Source organism: Schistocerca serialis, chromosome 3, assembly GCF_023864345.2.
Source record: "Schistocerca serialis cubense isolate TAMUIC-IGC-003099 chromosome 3, iqSchSeri2.2, whole genome shotgun sequence".
Taxonomy (NCBI): Eukaryota; Metazoa; Arthropoda; class Insecta; order Orthoptera; family Acrididae; genus Schistocerca; species Schistocerca serialis.
The window spans coordinates 448,782,802-448,803,789 of record NC_064640.1 but is presented as its reverse complement, the minus strand read 5'-3'; positions in this window follow the sequence as shown (position 1 = coordinate 448,803,789).

The window sequence follows — 20,988 nt, the reverse complement described above, 5'->3', positions numbered from 1 at the left end:
GAACAGCAAGTTCCCTTGTCGGTCTAGGAATGGTAGAACGATGGGTTCGATGACGGTTTGGATGTACCGTGCACTATTCAGTGTCCCCTCGACGATCACCAGTGGTGTACGGCCAGTGTAGGAGATCGCTCCCCACACCATGATGCCGGGTGTTGACCCTGTGTGCCTCGGTCGTATGCAGTCCTGATTGTGGCGCTCACCTGCACGGCGCCAAACACGCATACGACCATCATTGGCACCAAGGCAGAAGCGACTCTCATCGCTGAAGACGACACGTCTCCATTCGTCCCTCCATTCACGCCTGTCGCGACACCACTGGAGGTGGGCTGCACGATGTTGGTGCGTGAGCGGAAGACGGCCTAACGGTGTGCGGGACCGTAGCCCAGTTTCATGGAGACGGTTGCGAATGGTCCTCACCGATACCCCAGGAGCAACAGTGTCCCTAATTTGCTGGGAAGTGGCGGTGCGGTCCCCTACGGCACTGCGTAGGATCCTACGGTCTTGGCGTGCATCCGTGCGTCGCTGCGGTCCGGTCCCAGGTTGATGGGCACGTGCACCTTCCGCCGACCACTGGCGACAACATCGATGTACTGTGGAGACCTCACGCCCCACGTGTTGAGCAATTCGGCGGTACGTCCACCCGGCCTCCCGCATGCCCACTATACGCCCTCGCTCAAAGTCCGTCAACTGCACATACGGTTCACGTCCACGCTGTCGCGGCATGCTACCAGTGTTAAAGACTGCGATGGAGCTCCGTATGCCACGGCAAACTGGCTGACACTGATGGCGGCGGTGCACAAATGCCTGCGCAGCTAGCGCCATTCGACGGCCAACACCGCGGTTCCTGGTGTGTCCGCTGTGCCTTGCGTGTGATCATTGCTTGTACAGCCCTCTCGCAGTGTCCGGAGCAAGTATGGTGGGTCTGACACACCGGTGTCAATGTGTTCTTTTTTCCATTTCCAGGAGTGTATGTCATTTGCTACGACCTAGCAAGGCGCCATGTTCAGTTACTATCGATATTGTGAATAATGTACAGTCAAGAGCGACGTTCATCATTAATAGATTAAAGTTAAGTATTCCACCAGCTACGTCCGTTTTTCTAAATTCTAATTTCCTTGACCTGTTCCAGACCTCACGCCAGCCTGCGTGAGCTAAAACACATGCCTTTTGGCTTCCTCTAGTAACACGGTGTTGGCTCTCCTGCCAACCCACAACACTGGCGTCGAGACAATACCGCGTTCGTAACTATACTGCCCTGATTTACTTGTGTAATGGCTTCGCCACCATCTCCAGATGTACTGTCCGAATTTTATAGCTTACAGAATCAGCTAACGCAGACCTTACTGGATGCCCTTGGACAGCTCGTCCAGGGTCAACGTGCAATGCAAAACGATGCGGCAGCCACCGCTCCACCGCTAACGCAGCCACAACACGCAGTTGCACCAACTTTTCGTCGTTTTGATGCTGCACTGGAAAGCTGGACGGAGTGGTCACGCCAATTTGGATTCCATCTCGCCTCCTACAGAATTCAAGGCAACGAGCGGCAGCCTTTTTTGTTATCTTTCGTCGGGGTGACCGCGTACCGTGTGATAGTCAAATTATTTCCCCGACGCGACGTAGCAACTCTGTCCTATGAAGAAATTTTGTCTGCATTAGATGCATATTTCAAAGAATCAGTCAATGTAGTTGCCAAACGGTATACCTTCTATACTATGGTACGTGATGCAATTGCACAGAACATTTCTGATGTTCGTATACGGGAACAGATTTTGAAACTAGTCAATCCCTCCCTTCAACAAGTGATGGACATATTGGATCGGCAGGACACACTTGGCTTTGCTCAGGAATCATTTGAAACTTCGCCAGCCGTGTGTCAGGTTAACCAGCCCTCCGGGCGAGCTGCACGGAACAGTAAACAGTCCTCGCGCCCTGCCGCGCCACTGCCGCCAGGCTCTCAGCCACGGGTACCGCGCAGGCAAGCAAATGCAGTGCTAAAATCATGCCCGTGGTGTGCTACTAGACATTCACGTGAGACTTGCCCGTCACGCCAAGCTATTTGCTTTTTCTGTAATAAAAAAGGACATGTTCAGAGTGTTTGCCAGAAAAAGCTCCAATCGGCAACTCAAAACCATTCCAGGCCCTTTGCTTCGCGCCGGAATTTGAATCGAAACAAGGATACACAGGCTCGCAACACTTCGCCCATGGAAATTCATATAGTTCATGCCACTCCACCCAGTGCCACTCTCTCTAACAGTGACTGTGTTCGTCCCACAAATAGTGTGCGTCGACATTGCAGGAACTCCTGTCAAGTCGCAGGTGATTTTGTACCAGTGTCAGTTCACGTTGCACGAGACAGTCGCTCTTGTCATCAGCAGAGCAATACACTTTTTGTGGACTTGGACATTAACGGCAAAGTGATACCATTCCAGCTCGATACCGGGACTGCAGTTTCACTGATCAATCAAGACACTTACAAACTGCTGGGCACACCTCCGTTGCGTGCCACAAATGTTAAGTTAAGTACCTATTCAGGTCAACAGATCCCTGTGTTAGGACAGTGCAGCCTACTTGCAACATACAAGGGACAAACAAAACTTGTGTCATTTTTCGTCCTTCTTTCTTCTTCTGCAGTGAACTTATTTGGTTTCGATTTATTTCAGTTGTTTCACTTGTCTATAGTAAATCAGGTCCTATCAGTGAACCAGACTGCGCCTTCAGACAGTGTTTCTCGTCTATGTGAAGAATTTGCAGACATTTTTGCACTGGGCCTCGGTTGCGCTAAGAATTATAAAGCACATTTGGAACTGAAAGTCAACGCGCAACCGAAATTTTTCAGAGCGCGCAATGTTCCCCACGCATTGCGTGATGAGGTCGCAAAAACATTACACGATTTGGAATCACAAGGTGTAATTGAACGTGTGCAGGCTTCTCTCTGGGCATCACCATTAGTAATTTTGCCAAAAACTTCCGGAAAATTGAGACTTTGTGTGGACTCCAAGGCAACAGTGAATCCACAACTAGTGACTGCAACTTTTCCTTTACCCCGCCCGGAAGATCTTTTTGGCAAACTTTGCCCGGGTAAATATTTTTCGAAGTTGGACCTAGCACATGCGTACTTCCAAAAACCGGTGGACGAAGAATCCCAGCGCGTTTTGGTGGTTAGCACGCATCTTGGTTTGTATCGATTCAAACGACTGCCATTCCGGTGTGCATCCGCCCCTGCATTGTTTCAGCAATGTCTACAAACTGTTTGTGCGTCGGTCCCTACTGCAGCAAACTATCTGGACGATACTGTGATCTCCGGAAAGACGGAGGAAGAACATTTAGCCAATCTCAGAACATTATTTCACATCTTGCGACAAAATGGTCTTCGCTTGCGGAAGGAGAAATGTGTATTTTTTGCTCGTGACTTACCCTACCTGGGACATGTACTCAATGCCCAAGGCATACATCCCAGTCCCGAGCACCTACGTGCCATACAAGACTTGCCTTCGCCGCAGAATTTGAAGCAGCTACAGAGTGTGCTGGGGAAAATTAACTATTATCATCGCTATGTTCCCCATGCCTCTTCCATTTCAGCTCCGCTTCATCGCTTACGCCGTAAAGGTGTTCCGTTCGTCTGGACGACGGAATGCGAACGCGCCTTTCACCAGTTGAAATCGGCGTTGATTTCCAATACTTGCCTTACGCCATTCGATCCCCAGAAGCCCCTTTTGTTGATGGTGGATGCATCGGATTTCGGGATCGGTGCTGTGCTTGCGCACAAAGATGGTTCGCACGATCGCCCTATTGTCTTTGCGTCCAAATTGCTCTCGTTTGCCCAAAGAAATTATTCACCGATCGAGAAAAAAGCATTGGCTCTCGTATTTGGTGTTACAAAGTTTCATGATTTCTCGTATGGTCGTCACTTTACCATCATCACAGACCACAAACCTTTGACATCGCTCTTTCATCCGACCAAGCCTGTACCTCCACGTACAGCGCAGAAATTCATTTTCCTCTCGCAGTACCGCTACTATATCTTGTATCGGTCCACTGCTAAGCACGGAAACGCCGATGCGTTGTCCCGTTTGCCTGTTCCTGAGGATAGAGCATTCGATTCCTCCGAATCTGCTTGCATGTTCATTGATTCGGAAACCGATGACGTGGTCGAATCGTTTCCGATTGATTTTCGTCGTGTAGCTACAGACACAGCTGCCGACCCTGTCCTTGCTACCGTTCTGCGTTTTGTTGCTACGCAATGGCCCTTGTCAAAGTCACGGATCGGGGATCCGTTGGTTCGCCGATTTTTTGCTCACCAGGAGAGACTTTTTGTACGACGTGGTGTTTTGCTGTTGCGTTCTGATAATGATCAGTCCAGGGTCGTGGTCCCACGTTCGTTACAGTCCTCTGTCTTACAGCTGCTCCACCAAGGACATTGGGGGTATAGTGAGAACGAAACAACTTGCTCGTCAGCACTGTACTTGGTTCGGAATCGATGCCGCGATTACGAATATGTGCTCTTCTTGCAGGGTGTGTGCCGAACAACAATCAGCACCACCGCGGAAATTCTTTGCATGGCCAAAAGCCACTTCCCCTTGGCAACGCTTACACATCGATTTCGCTGGTTCATTCTGGAATGCTCGATGGTTGGTTGTGGTAGATTCATTCAGTAATTTTCCTTTTGTTGTCCGGATGTCTTCCACGACGTCATCTGCCACCATCCAAGCGTTATCTGCTATCTTTTGCATTGAAGGTCTTCCACAGACTATTGTTTCCGACAATGGCCCACAATTCATGTTCGCAGAATTTCAGTCATTCTGCAAGGCCAATGGTATTCAACATCTGACGTCCGCGCCGTTTTCGCCACAGTCAAGTTGAAAGAGTCGCATTCTCGGGAGGATGCGTTATTGCTCTTTTTGTCCTCGTATCGCTCTCAGCCCCGAGATGGTCGCTCGCCGGCTGAGTTGCTTCACGGTCGCCCTCATCGCACCTTGATGTCTTTGCTACATCCGCCGCATCAGGTTCCTGTGCAGCGGCAGACACCTGCTTTTCCCGCAGGCGACGTTGTCTACTACCGCCATTATCGAGGCGTTGGCTCGAAGAGTGCATTCTTCGCTGCCTCGGCCGCGTTCTGTATCAGGTTTTGGGGGCCTCTGGTGAGGTGCGACGGCATCTCAATCAGCTGCGCCCCTGTCGTCGCACGGGATCTGCCGCTCCCCGTCTGCTTTCAGCGACGGTGCCGTCCGGTCAGCGCCCTGGGGACCCATCTACTGGCTCGCCTCAGCCCCAGGTGTTACCGACGCTGCCTTCCATTTTGCCCCTTGGCGACGCGCCACCGCCGCCGCCGCCGCCGCCGCCGCCTGTTCTCCCGCCGGCGACGCCCGCAGTGGACGCGTCGCTGCAACCGCCGGGCGCCTCCCTGGGTCACGCGCCGCCGATCGCTTCCCGTGACCAGTTGTCCTCCGACATGGAACTCTTGCACGCTCCGGACCCTATGTCGTCTTCGCCCGTCGGGTGCCCCGGCCCGATGGAGGTCGACCCTTCGGCCCCTCCTGTCTCTCTACTGGCACATACACCGCATGTTGGCGTGCACCCTGGAGCAGGTTTTCAGGCGTTTCCTAGCTCCCCGCGGTCCGAATGGCAGGGTGCGGGTGGCACAGCCTCGCCTGTTATTAGGCTCCCCAACTCGTCGCATACGTCAACATGGGGTCCTCCCCACGGCGGGCGGAAGCCTTATGCCACAACCGTACGCCGATTTGCGGGGGAGGAATGTGGTGTCACCGCCAGACACCACACTTGCTAGGTGGTAGCCTTTAAATCGGCCGCGGGTCCGCAGTCAAGTCGCATAGTGCTCAGAGCCATTTACATGGAAAATAGAAAAGACCCAAAGAATAGAGGCGTAATAGGTTGATTTAGTAAGCGAGAGACTATTATGATGGTTCTCATTAAACTCCAGAGCTGTAAAATACCGGGAGCCCTTCCAGTACTTCTTGTCCATATCTACACACTGTTTTAGCTTAAGAGATGTGGCTGTCTGATAATCCTCCAACGGCAACAATTCTGGTGGCAGTAGACTGAATTAATAAGCTATTTGTTGCGCATATTGTTAATTTTATTTCATTACTGGTGTCAGTCGGGACTTAAGTCTACGTACTTACGACCTGGGGTTGGCTTATCGTCCACTGATGTTGAGGCGTTAGAGTCCCAGCAAAATGCCGTTTCACTTGTCCAAAGGAGCCCTCACTTTGTGTTTTGCTTAAATTTATACTTTGTGGAAGTCTAAGCAAAGCTGGAGTTTAACATCGCGTCGAGATCGATCACGGTGTTTGAAGACAGAAGACTTATAACCAACGAGCATAACATCCGGGTCACAGTTGTGAGGTATAGGGAGGACAGTTCGGAAGTAATAAAACCAGTAAATTGTTAGCTGCTAATGACTTACTTTGAACAGGATTGCAAAGGGTGACACACATTCCCTTCTCTTACACCTTGTGAGCTGAACTCGGCGTAAAATGAGCACAGAGTTTAGCACTCATGTGCAAGATTAGTTTTTCCTACTTACCATTCGCGAATGGAACAGGAGAGGGCTATAAATGATTCTCCGCCACACATCGCAACGTGGATTGGTGAGTACAGATGCAGATGGAGATATAAATGTAGACTTCGTGCTGTCAGTTTCATCCGCAGTAGGTTAGGCAACCATCGCGTCGCACTGCACAGCTGCCTGCTTCAAATTTCAGTGAATATCGTACACTATTAAATCGAGGCTTGGATTGATTCCAGACAGGCCTTTATCGACAGCAGCCTTGTAAATTTTTTCAGTACGCTCTTGTGGCCAACAGGCGAATAAACATATTGTTTATACTTCTTGTTTCCTCCGTTTTATAGTGATTCTTCTACAGGCTGAACGTACTCCGCCTAACAAACAAAAGTGAAGCACCCAGAAGACTTGGTCACACGTCAATGTAACGTCGTATACGTACATCCCATCGGCGGGTATGTAAATGATTAGAGCTGCAGTTCTCTGTGACAGATAGAAAGGCCACCAGACTGTATTAGGGTGTCCCGTGTACAGTGTTGTTACCAGGCCTTTTGTAAGAGCCTCATTATTGAGGATCTCCATTTGGCAGGTTGGTAGAACTGCACAGTATCCAGATTAGTGGGGCCCGTTGTTGGACTGCATGGGACTCGAGGGCAGGCATACTCGATGTCAAGGTACTGATCGATCACATCTGATCACCATAAGGGAAAACCGACGTATTGTGCACCAAGCATCATAACACCTTCATATCTGCGCCTGCCATCCGAAAACAAGTAATAGACCCTCTACAACATTATGTGTCCCCCCAAACCGTTGGTGAGAGGTTAGCAGCAGTCGGAGAAGTGAATTACCGTCCCAAGCGTAGGCTGTCGCTAACAGCACAACAAAAACGATGCGTTTGGAGTGATGCCGTGACCGCGGATGAACATCGTCGGCAAGTACAGCGGCGACCTGGGGTGAGATCTCATTCTTCCAATGTTTTGAAGAGGCACAGCGGCGTTACTCGTGGCGTCATGGAGGGGAGAGCCAACGGGTATGGCTCCAGATCACGGCTGGAAGAGACTGAGGGAATTCTGACGGCACATCGGTACGCCACGGACATCCTCATGTCTTATCTCCCATACGACAATATCGTGTGGCATTTTTCAATAGGATGACGCTCTCCCATGTGTAGTTCGTGCCTTTTTGAACTGTTTGCGTGATGTTCAGGTGCACCTGTGGGCAGCAAGATCCTCAGATCGGTTCCCGATGGAAAATATATGGGACTAGCTCGGAAGTTAGCTCCGTCCCAATGCCAATATACAGTCTATGAAGGACCAATTACAACAGCCTTGGGCCAGCTTTCCTCAGGAGAGGATAGAGCGGCCTTCCCAATCGAATCAGTGCATGCATTTAGGTTAGAAAGGATACAACACTACACTGATATGTGGTCTCATACTGACAAGCTCCTTTTGAATTTGACTCAGTTTTGTAATCACTGAAATTACATCATATACCTTCTAAATCTGTGAAGCTTTGTTTCGTTTCCTCCCTTCCGTTCTGGGTGCTTCACTTTTTTTGACAGGCAGTGTCTCTGGAGATATCAAATTCAGTGCTAGACACATCAATGAAACTTTTATGTGGTTACACAAACAGTACGTCATCTCGTTCTGTGGCAGCAATAAGATTTACTGTCCCTTGTACTTTGTTGTTGCATTACCTATGCACCCATTAATCTGATGCGTAAATTAGTCCATGAACCAAGTTGACGTCACTGTACCACTGTTCATACGATTGATTTCCCGGAACTTAAATCCTTTTTAAACTGAAGGAAATTACAACTAAAAGCGCAAGACTAAAAGAATTCATAGCAACAAACAGAGACGAAAAAATAAATGAATTCACTAATTAGAAAGTGAGAGGTCCTGGGATCGAATCCCGATCGTACCTCGAAAACCTTCAGTCTGCATTTAAACAAGCCTTCAGCTCTTAATTATGTGGAGAGTCGCCAGGAACGACATGTGATTCGGTTCCCCTTTTCCCCGCTAGATAACCGATTTAGATTAAGCTCACGCAATTCAATGAAATGGCGTCCGACTGAAAGGCTTGCATCCGGCCATTTAGTCACACGAAATTATTATTAGTTATTTACTTACGTGTGCCCTAGATCACATGTTGGATAACTATTTTGATATGGAACATGTCGTATCAACAACAGTTGCACACATACATTAAAACACAAGCTTGTAATTTATACGTAATTAATTGCCTTTTCAGCTGTACTCAGGAATTAATTTGTGAAATGGCAGCTGTCACAGAGAATTAAATTTAATCTGCATTTACAATAATAACTTCTCCCACTTATATTTGTCATTTATGTGGACAGATTGTAAAAGTGTTTTATAACAGTGAAATTTACCTCTTTACGTTATATCATTTTCCTCAGAGGATTGTGTGTGTATCACAATTACATCCAAACTATAATGAACTGTTAACTGTTATTATTAGTACTATTTTATAAGAACAAAAAAAAAGGCTGGCCGAAGTGGCCGTGCGGTTAAAGGCGCTGCAGTCTGGAACCGCAAGACCGCTACGGTCGCAGGTTCGAATCCTGCCTCGGGCATGGATGTTTGTGATGTCCTTAGGTTAGTTAGGTTTAACTAGTTCTAAGTTCTAGGGGACTAATGACCTCAGTAGTTGAGTCCCATAGTGCTCAGAGCCATTTGAACCATTTGAACAAAAAAAGCACAGAAAATGATGAGAAAGCTACCTCCACCTCGACGGGGGAGTCTTTCTTTTGCGGTCGGCAGACTGCCCTGCCTGCTTTCCATAACTTACTGCAGCCCCAGCAACCGTATCCTCCTTTCCCCTGTGAGTTGGTGGCTGCCTATATAGGCCAAACTACCAAACTACAGTACTTCTTTAACTACAACAGAACTGTAACTACATTTGACAAAAACTCTCTTTATTGTGCTACAAATCATCGGCGACATGTACATCATTGTCTAATGCCAATGATCATTCTGTACTCCTCTATTATTTCCTCATCCATTGGTGATGACTTCTCAATTGTTAGTTCTCGTGGTGGCGCAAACTGGAAAGCCATGCAAGTCCTTGTAGCAGCTTCAGCAGCATTCATTCTTTCAGCAGTATCACTACCGCTCAAGCTGCGAGCACAGCATCGCTGGTAGGATTCATCACGGAACGTACTCCTCATACAAGCAGACTGTACAGGTGAAAAGAAAAAGAGAAAGAAGAAATTTTAGTTACTGGATGACAGTTGAAAAGCGCTCCATGGAGAAGTTTCAGCCACTAGCTGATATCAGAAACTGAGCTTGTATTTTTAACCCTTATCAATATCTTCACCTTTCCATTCTTTCCATCCATCAGTGTTTAAGATGGAACCTATTTGTCATTCTGTTCTCATTCCATCAACCCGTACACCTCTTGAAAGTCACTGCTTTGTAGTCCAAGGTGATACTCCAAGATGAGCACGAGGTCCCGGGTTCTATTCCCGGCGGGGTCAGAGATTTTCACCTGCCTCGAGATGACTGGGTATTTGTGTCGTAATCATTTCATCATCATTCATGCACGTGGCAAAATTGGACTGAGAAAAGGTTGGGAATTTGTACGGGCGCTGATAACGGCGCAGTTGAGCGCCCCACAATCCAAACATCATCATCATCCTCATCCAGGCGGGTGTAAAAATGAATGTGCGCAACGGAAATACTGAAGGCGAAAATGAAGATTTGGCTCTGTTTGACTACTCCCTGAAGCAGATCTTAGAGTCTCTTAATTGTAATTACCAACTTCTTGGTCTTTAACACATAAATTACAGCATAAACATAAATTAATGATTAAGGGAACTAGTAACTACCAAATGATAAATGTTATTTCTGCTTATACATTTATTGTAGATTAAAGCCCTTTTATAAAATTATAAATGTTTATATATCAATGTGCAATGGACATAAAGAGATACAAATGGATTTCCTAACTAATATGATTGATCAATTGCCCAAATCAGCCCCTTGTTATGGCTACCCGATCTAATATAACTAACACAAGATGACTGGCATGACCTATGTACCAAACACTAGAAGACACTACTTTCAAAGATGGTCTACAGTGGTGTGCAAACTCAGTGGAAATATAATTTACGTGATCATAGCTGTTTAGTTTTATAGCTCTAATAAGCCAAAGCAATTAGCAATATCACTGTATGAACTGCATCCGATGCGTCGGAGTGATGGTTCTCGTACATGACTGCGATGATGGAAGGAAACCAGCAAAAAAATTAAACTCTTTCAAACACTAGGACGGCAGAAGGCAGTCCTCTGACTATTATAACCTAATACTGTCTTCTCCTCTCTGTGTTCTACAGACAAGAAACGCGAACTCCAAACCGCAAGGACGGAATTCAGATAACGTCTCTACGTGAGTATAGACAGAGGAAGTGCTCTCAATCACTGAACGCTGCGTACTCAATGACGAGTTCCTACCCAGAGGCGAAGTCCAGAATCGTATAAGCTCGCAACAGTACAGTGCCTAACCGTTCTAACTATAAAATCTCCTGAGAGCAAAGACAGCAAGTCCGTCTGTACCAACAAAAGCTGATCGTGAGTGCCCTTCAAACCCGTGCGCTCAAAACGGAAGACTTCTTACCTCCACTACTGGCTTCCCAGCAAAGCTCGGCTCCCCTCCATCGTAACTCTCCTTCTCTACAGATTCTTCCGAACGCCGACCAACCATATTTTAGTCTTTTGTTGTCCAGCGCGGAAAGTTTGCGAAGAAATACTATACTCATACAGTGGTACGCTTCTCAGAGTAAAAATCCGCGGAAATAACGCAGCCTGCGATTTCCGAGGTAACACTTCCTCGTTCTCTTTGCTGCGTCCAAGATTTTCAGACTTTCGGAAGTATTATCCGGTTATCCTTCCGGCCCCCGCTGCAATACCGGCCGGTCGCTATGTATTGTGCTTCCGCGCTCAGGTGCCCAGACCGTCCGTCTGTTTCGGCTGCTTTCTGTGTCAAGCAGGATCAACACATCTGTGCTGGCTTTTCCCCCCAGGGCTTGAGTTATGCCTGCTGTTTAATTTCCACTGGCGTTCCAACCTCTAGTAGTATAGGCAATCATTCATTACGCCGTTTTGATAATAAAGACACTCCGTCACCTTTCATGCAATAAGCGTTAACCACTATTTACAAGGTGTACGTGACAGTGTCAGCCTTCTTTAAATATACATATATACGATATACAACCTACCTAATTCCGGTAGTATGTAGATGAGTGCTTGTAACGTGCGAAATTATAGCTACCTTACAATAGCTAGACCTCGGTACCGGGTACCTGGGCCGAAACGTCTATCGGATACTTCTACAGTTTGACTGATAGTGACTCTATGGAGACAGTGCCTAATGCCTCAGTGATACTTTTAACGGCTCGAATCGACGTTTGGCCATCCAGATTTAGATTTTTCGTGATATTCTTAAAACTACTGGAGTATATACCAGGATGGTTTCCTTAATAAATGACAAGGGCAGTATCTTTCTTTATCCGCCCTCATTACAAGCTTGTGCTCTGTCTAAAATGACTTCCTCGTCGCCGGGACACTAAACCCCGTATATCTGTCTACATTTCCATCATTATAAAATGTCCATGTTGTGAAATTTATCAGTTCCGTGGTTAACATCCATATTCAAAACAAGATGGTTTTGGTTCTCAGTGTGATATGTAAATTAACAAATTGTGTACGTTATGGTCTAAAATGGCGGTCCGTTCGAGTTATTCGTACAATGTGTCAGCTAGATGCTACAAATGAAGTAGGTACGTGACCTGACTTGAGCCATCAGCGTAGTGACGCCCTATTTTAACATTTTTATATCCCAATTGCCACATAAAAGTACACTGTGGACGTAACCAATTTCCCGCATATGATTTTTCAGCCTGCATATTACAGTTCCATTGTGGACAAGATTCACCCTTGACAAAATATTACCCACACCGATTAAAAATCATTCATGTGAACACTGCTTAATCAAAACAGGTGAAGCATGCGGAAGGGGAGGAAGTAACGAAATGAAACTTGGCGGACTGAGAGGGTATATGATGTTATTTAATTGATTACAACATCAAGTCAAATTTAAAAGGAACTAGGCAGTATGAGCCCACCTATCAGTATGATCACCTAAGAAGACGAAATAAATATTCCAGAATTCGGTTCAAGAACAGCTGCCAACATGAGTAACTTAGAAGTAGATATCCTCGGAGTAATGAAGCAACTTAAATCACTTAATGAAAGCGGCTATTCCTGTCCAGACAGTATACTAATTAGGTTATTTTCAGAGTATTCTGATGCAATAGCTTCATTCTTAGCAATCACTTACAACCGCTACCTCGACGAAAGATCCGTACCCATAGGGTCGAAAGTTGCACAGGTCACACCAATATTTAAGAAAGACAGTAGAAGTAATCCACTAAATTACGGGCCCATATCATTAATGTCTGTATACATTAGGGAATGTATATCGTGTTTCATGTTCAAAAAAGGCATCGAGATACTGTCGCTTAGGAGGTAACAAGGGAGGACGCAGTATGTTGTTTCGTAACGTGACCTGAAGTCATAACCAATGGCACAATGACGCCAAGACTAACACCAATGTGCCTCACCAAAACACGAAGAGAATGGGACCCCCCACCAGGTCGCCGCCATTTACGCCAACGATGGTCATCCGGGGTAGTGCACAGTCCGATTCATTGCTGAACACAATGTGAAGTCATTCATCAGCAGTCCATGTTTCCTGGTCACGGCACCACACCAAACGCAGCCGTTTGTATTGTAGTGCCGGCCGGTGTGGCCGTGCGGTTCTAGGCGCATCAGTCTGTAACCGCGTGACCGCTACAGTCGCAGGTTCCAATCCTGCCTCTGGCATGGATGTGTGTGATGTCCTTAGGTTAGTTAGGTTTAAGTAGTTCTAAGTTCTAGGGGACTGATGACCTCAGAAGTTAAGTCCCATAGTGCTCAGAGCCATTTTTTTGTATTGTGGTGCTAACGGCAGCCTATGCCTGGGACCGTAAGTACCTAGTCCGGCTGCCCATCTCCGACCACTGGTACGAGATGACACGGAATGTTGCTTGGAGTCCATTACTTGTTCTCGGATGGCAGGCGCATCTGTGAAGGGGCTACTATATCCTTGGTGCACATTGCGACGGTCCTCCCTTGTGGTGGTCGGACGTGGTCGCCTGGAACTTTGACGACGAGTATTTATGCCATTACGTTCCGATGCAGTCCAACTCCACGCCACTGCCATATCCAAATGGCCCAGAAATCTAGTCAAGGAACGATTCTACCAGCCGCCCCAATGGAGATCCATAATGAGGCTCATTCCAAACACTGTGAGGTGCTGATAACGCATTCTCACAAGAGTAAGTGGCATTTCTGCGCCCTTCATAGTGATTAGTCAACATCTGTCGCTGAGGCCCATTCCAAACACTGTGAGGTGCTGATAACGCATTCTCACAAGAGTAAGCGGCATTTCTGCGCCCTTCATAGTGATTAGTCAATATCTGACGCTGTTCACGTCCCTTATATACCCTACCAGACCTGGTAACAATACTAAACACGAACAAGGTTGATGCACTCTGGTGGCGTTTCTTCCTGTCACAGAGAATCATTTACATACTCATCGATGTTAAGTTGAATCCGACCATGCTTCACTTTTATTGCTACGCAATGTACTGTATTATTATTTGCTATGTGCTTTATTTCCAATGACACAAAATAGCTGCTTATTTTTGTAGTTTTATCACTGACGACATAGCATTTCTGACGGCATATAGGGTGCATAGAAAATTTTTATGCGAATATTTCAGGTTTCTGTTATGAAAGATTTTGCTTTGTGCCAGACGATCTGAAATATTGAGACTGGTAGTAAGAATGTGTTCGATTGTTAGCAGTTTATGGTGTCACACAAAACTCACTTTCTCGAAATGTTTACGAGATGTGGAACACCGCCTGCACAAAACACAGGGTTCTTCATAATTGCTTTTACAAGCTTCCGGTCGTTGTAACGGAAACTTACTACATAATGTTGTGATAAGGATTTCACGTCCGGAAATGTACAGTTTGGGTAAAAAATAAGTTGAAAAATCATATAATTTTGAAATCTTCCGCTTCTTGGTATGTTACGTAATGGTAAAGCTGAACAATGAATGTATCGAGAACGATTTCCGGATTGCCTCACTCCATCAAATACCATTTTCGTCCGACTACTGTGTCGGTTGCCAGAAACCGGTACGTTCTCAACTAGTAAGGCTGACTATGGTGCTCCTCGGACATGTATGTGAAAGCATGCCGCGAAGATACAGCGTGTGCAACGAACAGCAGGCTCGCCACGTGGAACAGGTCTTGTGAAGCACACGGGTCAGCGCTTTGGGCAAAGCATCACGGGGAAGATTTGAAAATGATTCAGCCATCAGATTTATTTCACATCCAAGTAGTATACTTCCGGACGTGAATCCCGTACTAAACTGGATCTAAGAAGCAATCCCTAGATGCCACCCTTTAACGGGCGCATTTTTTGTGGCGACTCAGCGAAGCTAATTTTTTTTTGCATCGAATTAGAATTGTGATGAATTTATTATATTTAATTTTTTGATAATTTTATTTTTGTGATTTAGGTCTAAAAATTATGGTGGTAAATATGTCACCACAGCACTTTTTTAAACCTTACATTTTCGGTGGTAAACCAATTTGTGAGCTTTACACTTTGGTGGGAAGAAGATATCCCATTTCCATTTTATAAGCTGTAACATGTTGGCATTACATGTAAAAATTTTTTAAGAAGACGGTGATTTCTTTTCGTTTTACTTTATTTCAAAAACATTAACATTACAAATTTACAAGTAATAATTGTTTTTCGACAAAATGTTCAAATGATTGTTACATTTTCTTTTTATTTCCCATGAAACTGGCGGAAGCATGGTTCGATACACGGGGGTACGTTGTAGGAGCAGCATACATATTTTGTTCTCTTGTCACGAGCTTTTGCTGGACACTTTCGGCACCGTCTGTAGGTTGTTTCTAAAACAGGCATATGATCGCCTACTTTTTCCAGTCTAGCATGATCTGGTACGGTGTTCTGCCTGGTTAGAATGATTACTGCACGCAGTTTTCTTTTGCGGGATGTAAAGCCATCTATCAATTGTTTTGCGAGTCGTAATCGAAAGTTCAATTGACCATCATATCCCTCTTGTCCTTTATTAGTTTTCTACAATATAAAGGCATTTACAACTGCCATGTCTAATAGGAAATAGAGAATCCGATGCCACCACTTACGAGAACGTCGACTTATTGCATAACGTTCTCTAAGTTGATCAAAGCGATCTACACCTCCCATTATTGTATTGTATGTTGCCATAGCTGTGGGACACGTAACCACGCTGGTTGTGCCATCCTTATTCTTTCTTGAGACAAGTGTGATATCTCTAGGATTGTCTGAAGTTGTGAAAATAGTGACAGGTTTGTTGTCCATCCATTTTATAGCTGCAATGCCACGTTTGCATTGAAACTGAAATTCTCCTCTTTTCAAGGTACATTTATCTTTCATCATTGAAGGAAGCCCTTTCCGGTTTGCTCTGACAGTCCCTATAGAATCGATTCCATTGTTCAAAAGCATTTGCATTAGATTCACTGTGGTGAAGAAGTTGTCAAACGCTACTAAACTGTTACTATATTTCAGGTCCTGGGTGAGGCTAATGACTACACGCTCTCCCATAGAATTTTCTATACATCCGTCATTTGATTTTCCTGGGTAAATATCAAATTTTATGACATAGCCAGTCTTTGAATCTGCTAAACACCATACCTTGTATCCTCGTTTTACTAGCTTGAGAGGCATATACTGCTTGAGCGAAGACCGTCCCTTGAAAGGTATCATGCTTTCATCTACAGCCAATACCTTACTAGCAGTGTATGGTTTACGAATTGTGTTGTTCAGAAAGGTTATAAGAGGTCCGACCTTGTGAAGTTTATCGTGGTTTGGATGCCCTCTTGGAGGATTCAGCTTGTTGTCATTTATGTGAATAGTTTCACATATCTTTTTGAAACGTTTGCATGTCATAGTTTTCGATATGTAAGGCTGACCTAAGGCAGGTTCTGACTCCAGTAGTGCACTATACTTGGCAACACAACCACACCCATCAAGATATTCATTCCACTCCAGGCCTGTAACTCCTCTACAGATAAATTTGTCCAGTTATTTGTTGACTCACTTACAGTCTGACCAGATTGCTGTTTTTGTTTCTGTTGCTCTGCATACAGATTTGTTTGCTGAACCACATACTCCAGCATCTCATTGGTAAATAAAGAAAGGAATTAGTCTCTCACTGTGCTGTGTTTTGTCGATGGGTGATTGACAACTGGTTCTCCTTTTGTATCAACGCGAAGAAAGTCGAAAACAGCAGTGTCATCGGACCATTCCTCTTCTGCCGATGGCTCTTCTGCACTTACGGTGCTGTCACTAGAAATATCTACGTCCATGGAGCAAGAATTGTTTGCACGGTCATTGATATTAGGTTGTGGAATCAAACACGGATCAACGTCTGAAACAAATTCATCTTCTGATGCTTCATTACTTTCTATTTCAGAATCCTCAAGATCGCTAGGTAGTGAAAATAGCAACTCCAATTCTTCTTCTGGTGTGTATTTCTTAGTATAGGCGTGCTTCTTTGACATTTTTGCTACGAAAAGCAAAGAAAGATTGAGGCGAACAATTAGTGATAATGTGATATTCCAATTATGTTTGCCACCAATATTAATATTTACTTGCCACAATGTGAAAATAGTAAAGCTATGAGCTGATAATAGTGACACAGACATATACTTCAGAAGCGAAGCAAACTCTTCCGACAACAGTAGTGATCCCGCGATACACACAAACTGATTGTTGTAGCAGTTTTCATACACCTTGTACAGTGTACTACCACAACATGTCAGGCAAATACAGCGGTGGTAAGACGTATTCCCAGAAGCATTGTGGTACCTCGACGTTTGTGGTAATTATGTTTCCCAAGGACCACAAAAGACATTGTGGTATATATATTTCCCGAGCCACTTTCAGAAACGACTTTCGGTGGTAAGCATACTTCCCAAGAACCCTGGGAACACCATTATTTGGTGGGATATATACTTCCCACAGCCCTAAAAGAAATGTTTAGCAACAAACAGAAACCAGAGCTAGTGCAGCGGACTACCACTAGGGGCCAGGAGCGTACGGAAGTGGGAACACGTATTTCCATGAATGCAGTAAAGGAATACCATTAGTGGGAAGTTTATCTCCCACAGCCCGCGAAAGGGTAACAGAAATTTTGAAACACCGTGTATATTAAAACTCCATACAATAGGAAGTTTTAGCATCCGTAAACAGCAAAATACAGTATCATTAGTAATGTCCAGAATAAAGTACTGTAGTAAACCCAACAATAGTTTAATCAGATGACTCACACTTTAATTTGAGATGCGTATATTGCAAAGAAGAACTGGGTTTTGCGATTGAAACTTTACTGCAGTCGTAAAAAAGGAGAAAAATTGGACTCATCAGGCTGACGCGAGTGTTAATAATGATGAAATACTAAGCTACATTTGCCATTAAATTTTTCTACTGTTCATACGCTCATGCCATATTTGAAGGGCTGAGAGTACAAATGGCACAAGTGCTTGCTCAAGCAAAGAGTAAATGACTGACAAAGTTAAATGGCTTTTATAAATTATGTGAGTTACTATCGAGACATCAGATATTTTTTCCTAATGGTCAGTTAGTCTGTGTATAGCTGTAGATATCGTAGAAGTCTTAATTCGCCGGTAGTATGTTTCATAAGATATTAAAAATACTCATACTGCTTGTGTCTTAAAACGTTTCAGAGTACAACAGGTAGGCTACAAGTGTAAAATAATTCTATGTACTGTGCTTTATTTTGAACCATTTTGGTTCTGCACACATGATATACATAGTACAATACACGTTCACTATAGAACAACGACATACGAGAAGTTATAGCGAAATTAATACAAGCTGAAAAACAACAGGTAAGTAGGAAATAAAATTAATATACCAAAACGGAAATTATTGGTGTGGTTGTTCATAGTAACATTCTATAACCCCTCACAGTCAGTGCCTATAGACTCATAATCATGTCTTTCCGTGGTATCTCTTGAAGAATGTCCTTCCTGAGGCAATATTCGTGATGCTGTACCACTGTGGGGTGCATTTTTCAATCTTCCTCGTCTATTTTGACCACGTCATTTTCTTTCTACACTCCCTCTTCTAGTACTCATGGTAACCACTCTCCGGGAACGGCATATATTGTTACAGATCACATGATAATGTGGAGGGATGCAATTCTTCACCTCCTGAAGATTTTTCCGTTTTTAAAATTTTATTTAAAACTATCTTAAGGCAAAGGCAGCAGAAGAGGTATTCATAGGGTACCAATATTGGACCTCCTAAGGTCCGCTTCTGTAAACTCAAGATCCCTTCTTTAGTGAATCCTTGAACCGCATTGTAAGAGGATTTTCTTCTCTGATTCAGATCCAGGTGGTATTCCACTGTTCTATTTTGTTTCTTTGTGCGTCTTTAACAACTTCGTCCTTTGGTATGGAATCCATGGCATTACTCGAAAGAAAGTTTTCTATTTTAATTTCTTTTACAGAAAACTTTCTTCTGACCTAATTCATTGCTTCCATCCTGTCCAACAAATACATGTTTGAAGTGCTTCTTGGCTTTTTCAGAGAGGACAAAATCCTTATCACATTCTACGTATGTATGGCGAAGTTCAAGGACTTCATGATCTGGTGTGTTAATATGATGATTTTGCCTAAAGATGTGCAAGCGGTATTTCAAAATATGGCCTGTTTAAACATGCATTAAATATTGTCATAAGTACTTTTAAAAGCATACACATGAAGCTATTGCTGTACTTTCAAAAAATACATGCTTGAACCTTCACTAAATATAACAGCAACCGTTCTGTCTGCCATTTCACTTTTACTAGCTGTATTCTAAATGCAGTCCAGGCATTGGCTTTGCGTTTAAACTTCATCATCAGAGACTGCGGCTCTACGCAGGAAATCGCTTGTACTTCTTTTTCTCAGAAGAGATCCACACCTCGTCTTTCCAAATGTGTCTTTAGATAATTTTCTTTTAAAATGTCATTTGTAGCACTTGTACTCGCAGCCGTCATATAATCATAGAAGTAGAAGTTTTTTATTATTATTTGCTCGTGTGTAGGGTCTTCCATCTAGCAGACCGGTCGTGCAAGTCTTTGTAGTCGACGCCACTTTGGCGACTTGTGTGTCGATGAGGATGAAATGATGAAGACAACACAACACCCAGTATCCCAGCAGAGAAAATCTCGACACTTCTGGCTTGGTCGATACCAGTCGTGCGATTTATAAAACAGTCTATCTTGCCAACACAAACACTTCTATTTGCTCTCTCACAATTTGTGAGCGAGCGGGGAAGCTTAGTGGTTAGCACACTGGACTAGCATTCGGGAGGACGACAGTTCAAACCCGCGTCCGACCATCCAGATTTAGGTTTTCCCTGATTTCCTTAAATCGTGTAAGGCAAATGCCGGGATGGTTCCTCCGAAATAGCACGGCCGCTTTCCTTCTCCATCCTTCCATAATCTGATCATGTGCTCCGTCTCTAATAACCTCGGTGTCGACGGGACGCTAAATACTAATCTCCTCCTCCCCCTCCTCAGAATTTGTCTACGACCGCACTTTTGCCGTGGTTATGAAATTTTAAGCATCGCCCACTGCATCGCTGGTCTATACGTAGCCTGACTAGAAATTCTCCTTTCGACGGACACATTCACTGTCAGCTCAGTACCGGGGGAAGTGCTGCAGTGGTAACACACAGGAGGGCGATTCAAATCTCCGTTCGACCATCCAGATCCACATTTTCTGTGGCTTCCCAGAATAGCTTAAGACGAATGTCGGGATGGTTCGTTTGAAAGGTCCGTACAATTTCGTACCCTATTCTTCCATAATGTGAGCTTGGGCTCCGTCTCTAATGAGCTAGTCGTCGACGGGACGTTAAACCGTAAAAATCTTCTTTCCTCCCCTCTGTCAGCACAGTCCAACGTTTAATTGAAAAATATCATGTTAATGTCCTGCGTGCTTTCAAATTAAAGATGATGTGATGGTGTGGTGTGGCACTCAACTATGTATCCTGAGACTCAGTGTTGATATATTTAAGTTTTGGCTGGTTTCGTTGTGTAGGGGCTGCGAGACGTAGTTGCCACAGTACAAGCCAAATACTGCTGAGTCTACAGTATATAAAAGGAATATACACATGAATCGAATGGTCGAAGGTTCCTATCACTCGGCAATTGCGAATGTAATGTAGAAATTTATAAATGAAAGATTGCAATTAAATAAAATCTGCAGGTACTATCTTATCGACTTTAAATGATGAGTACG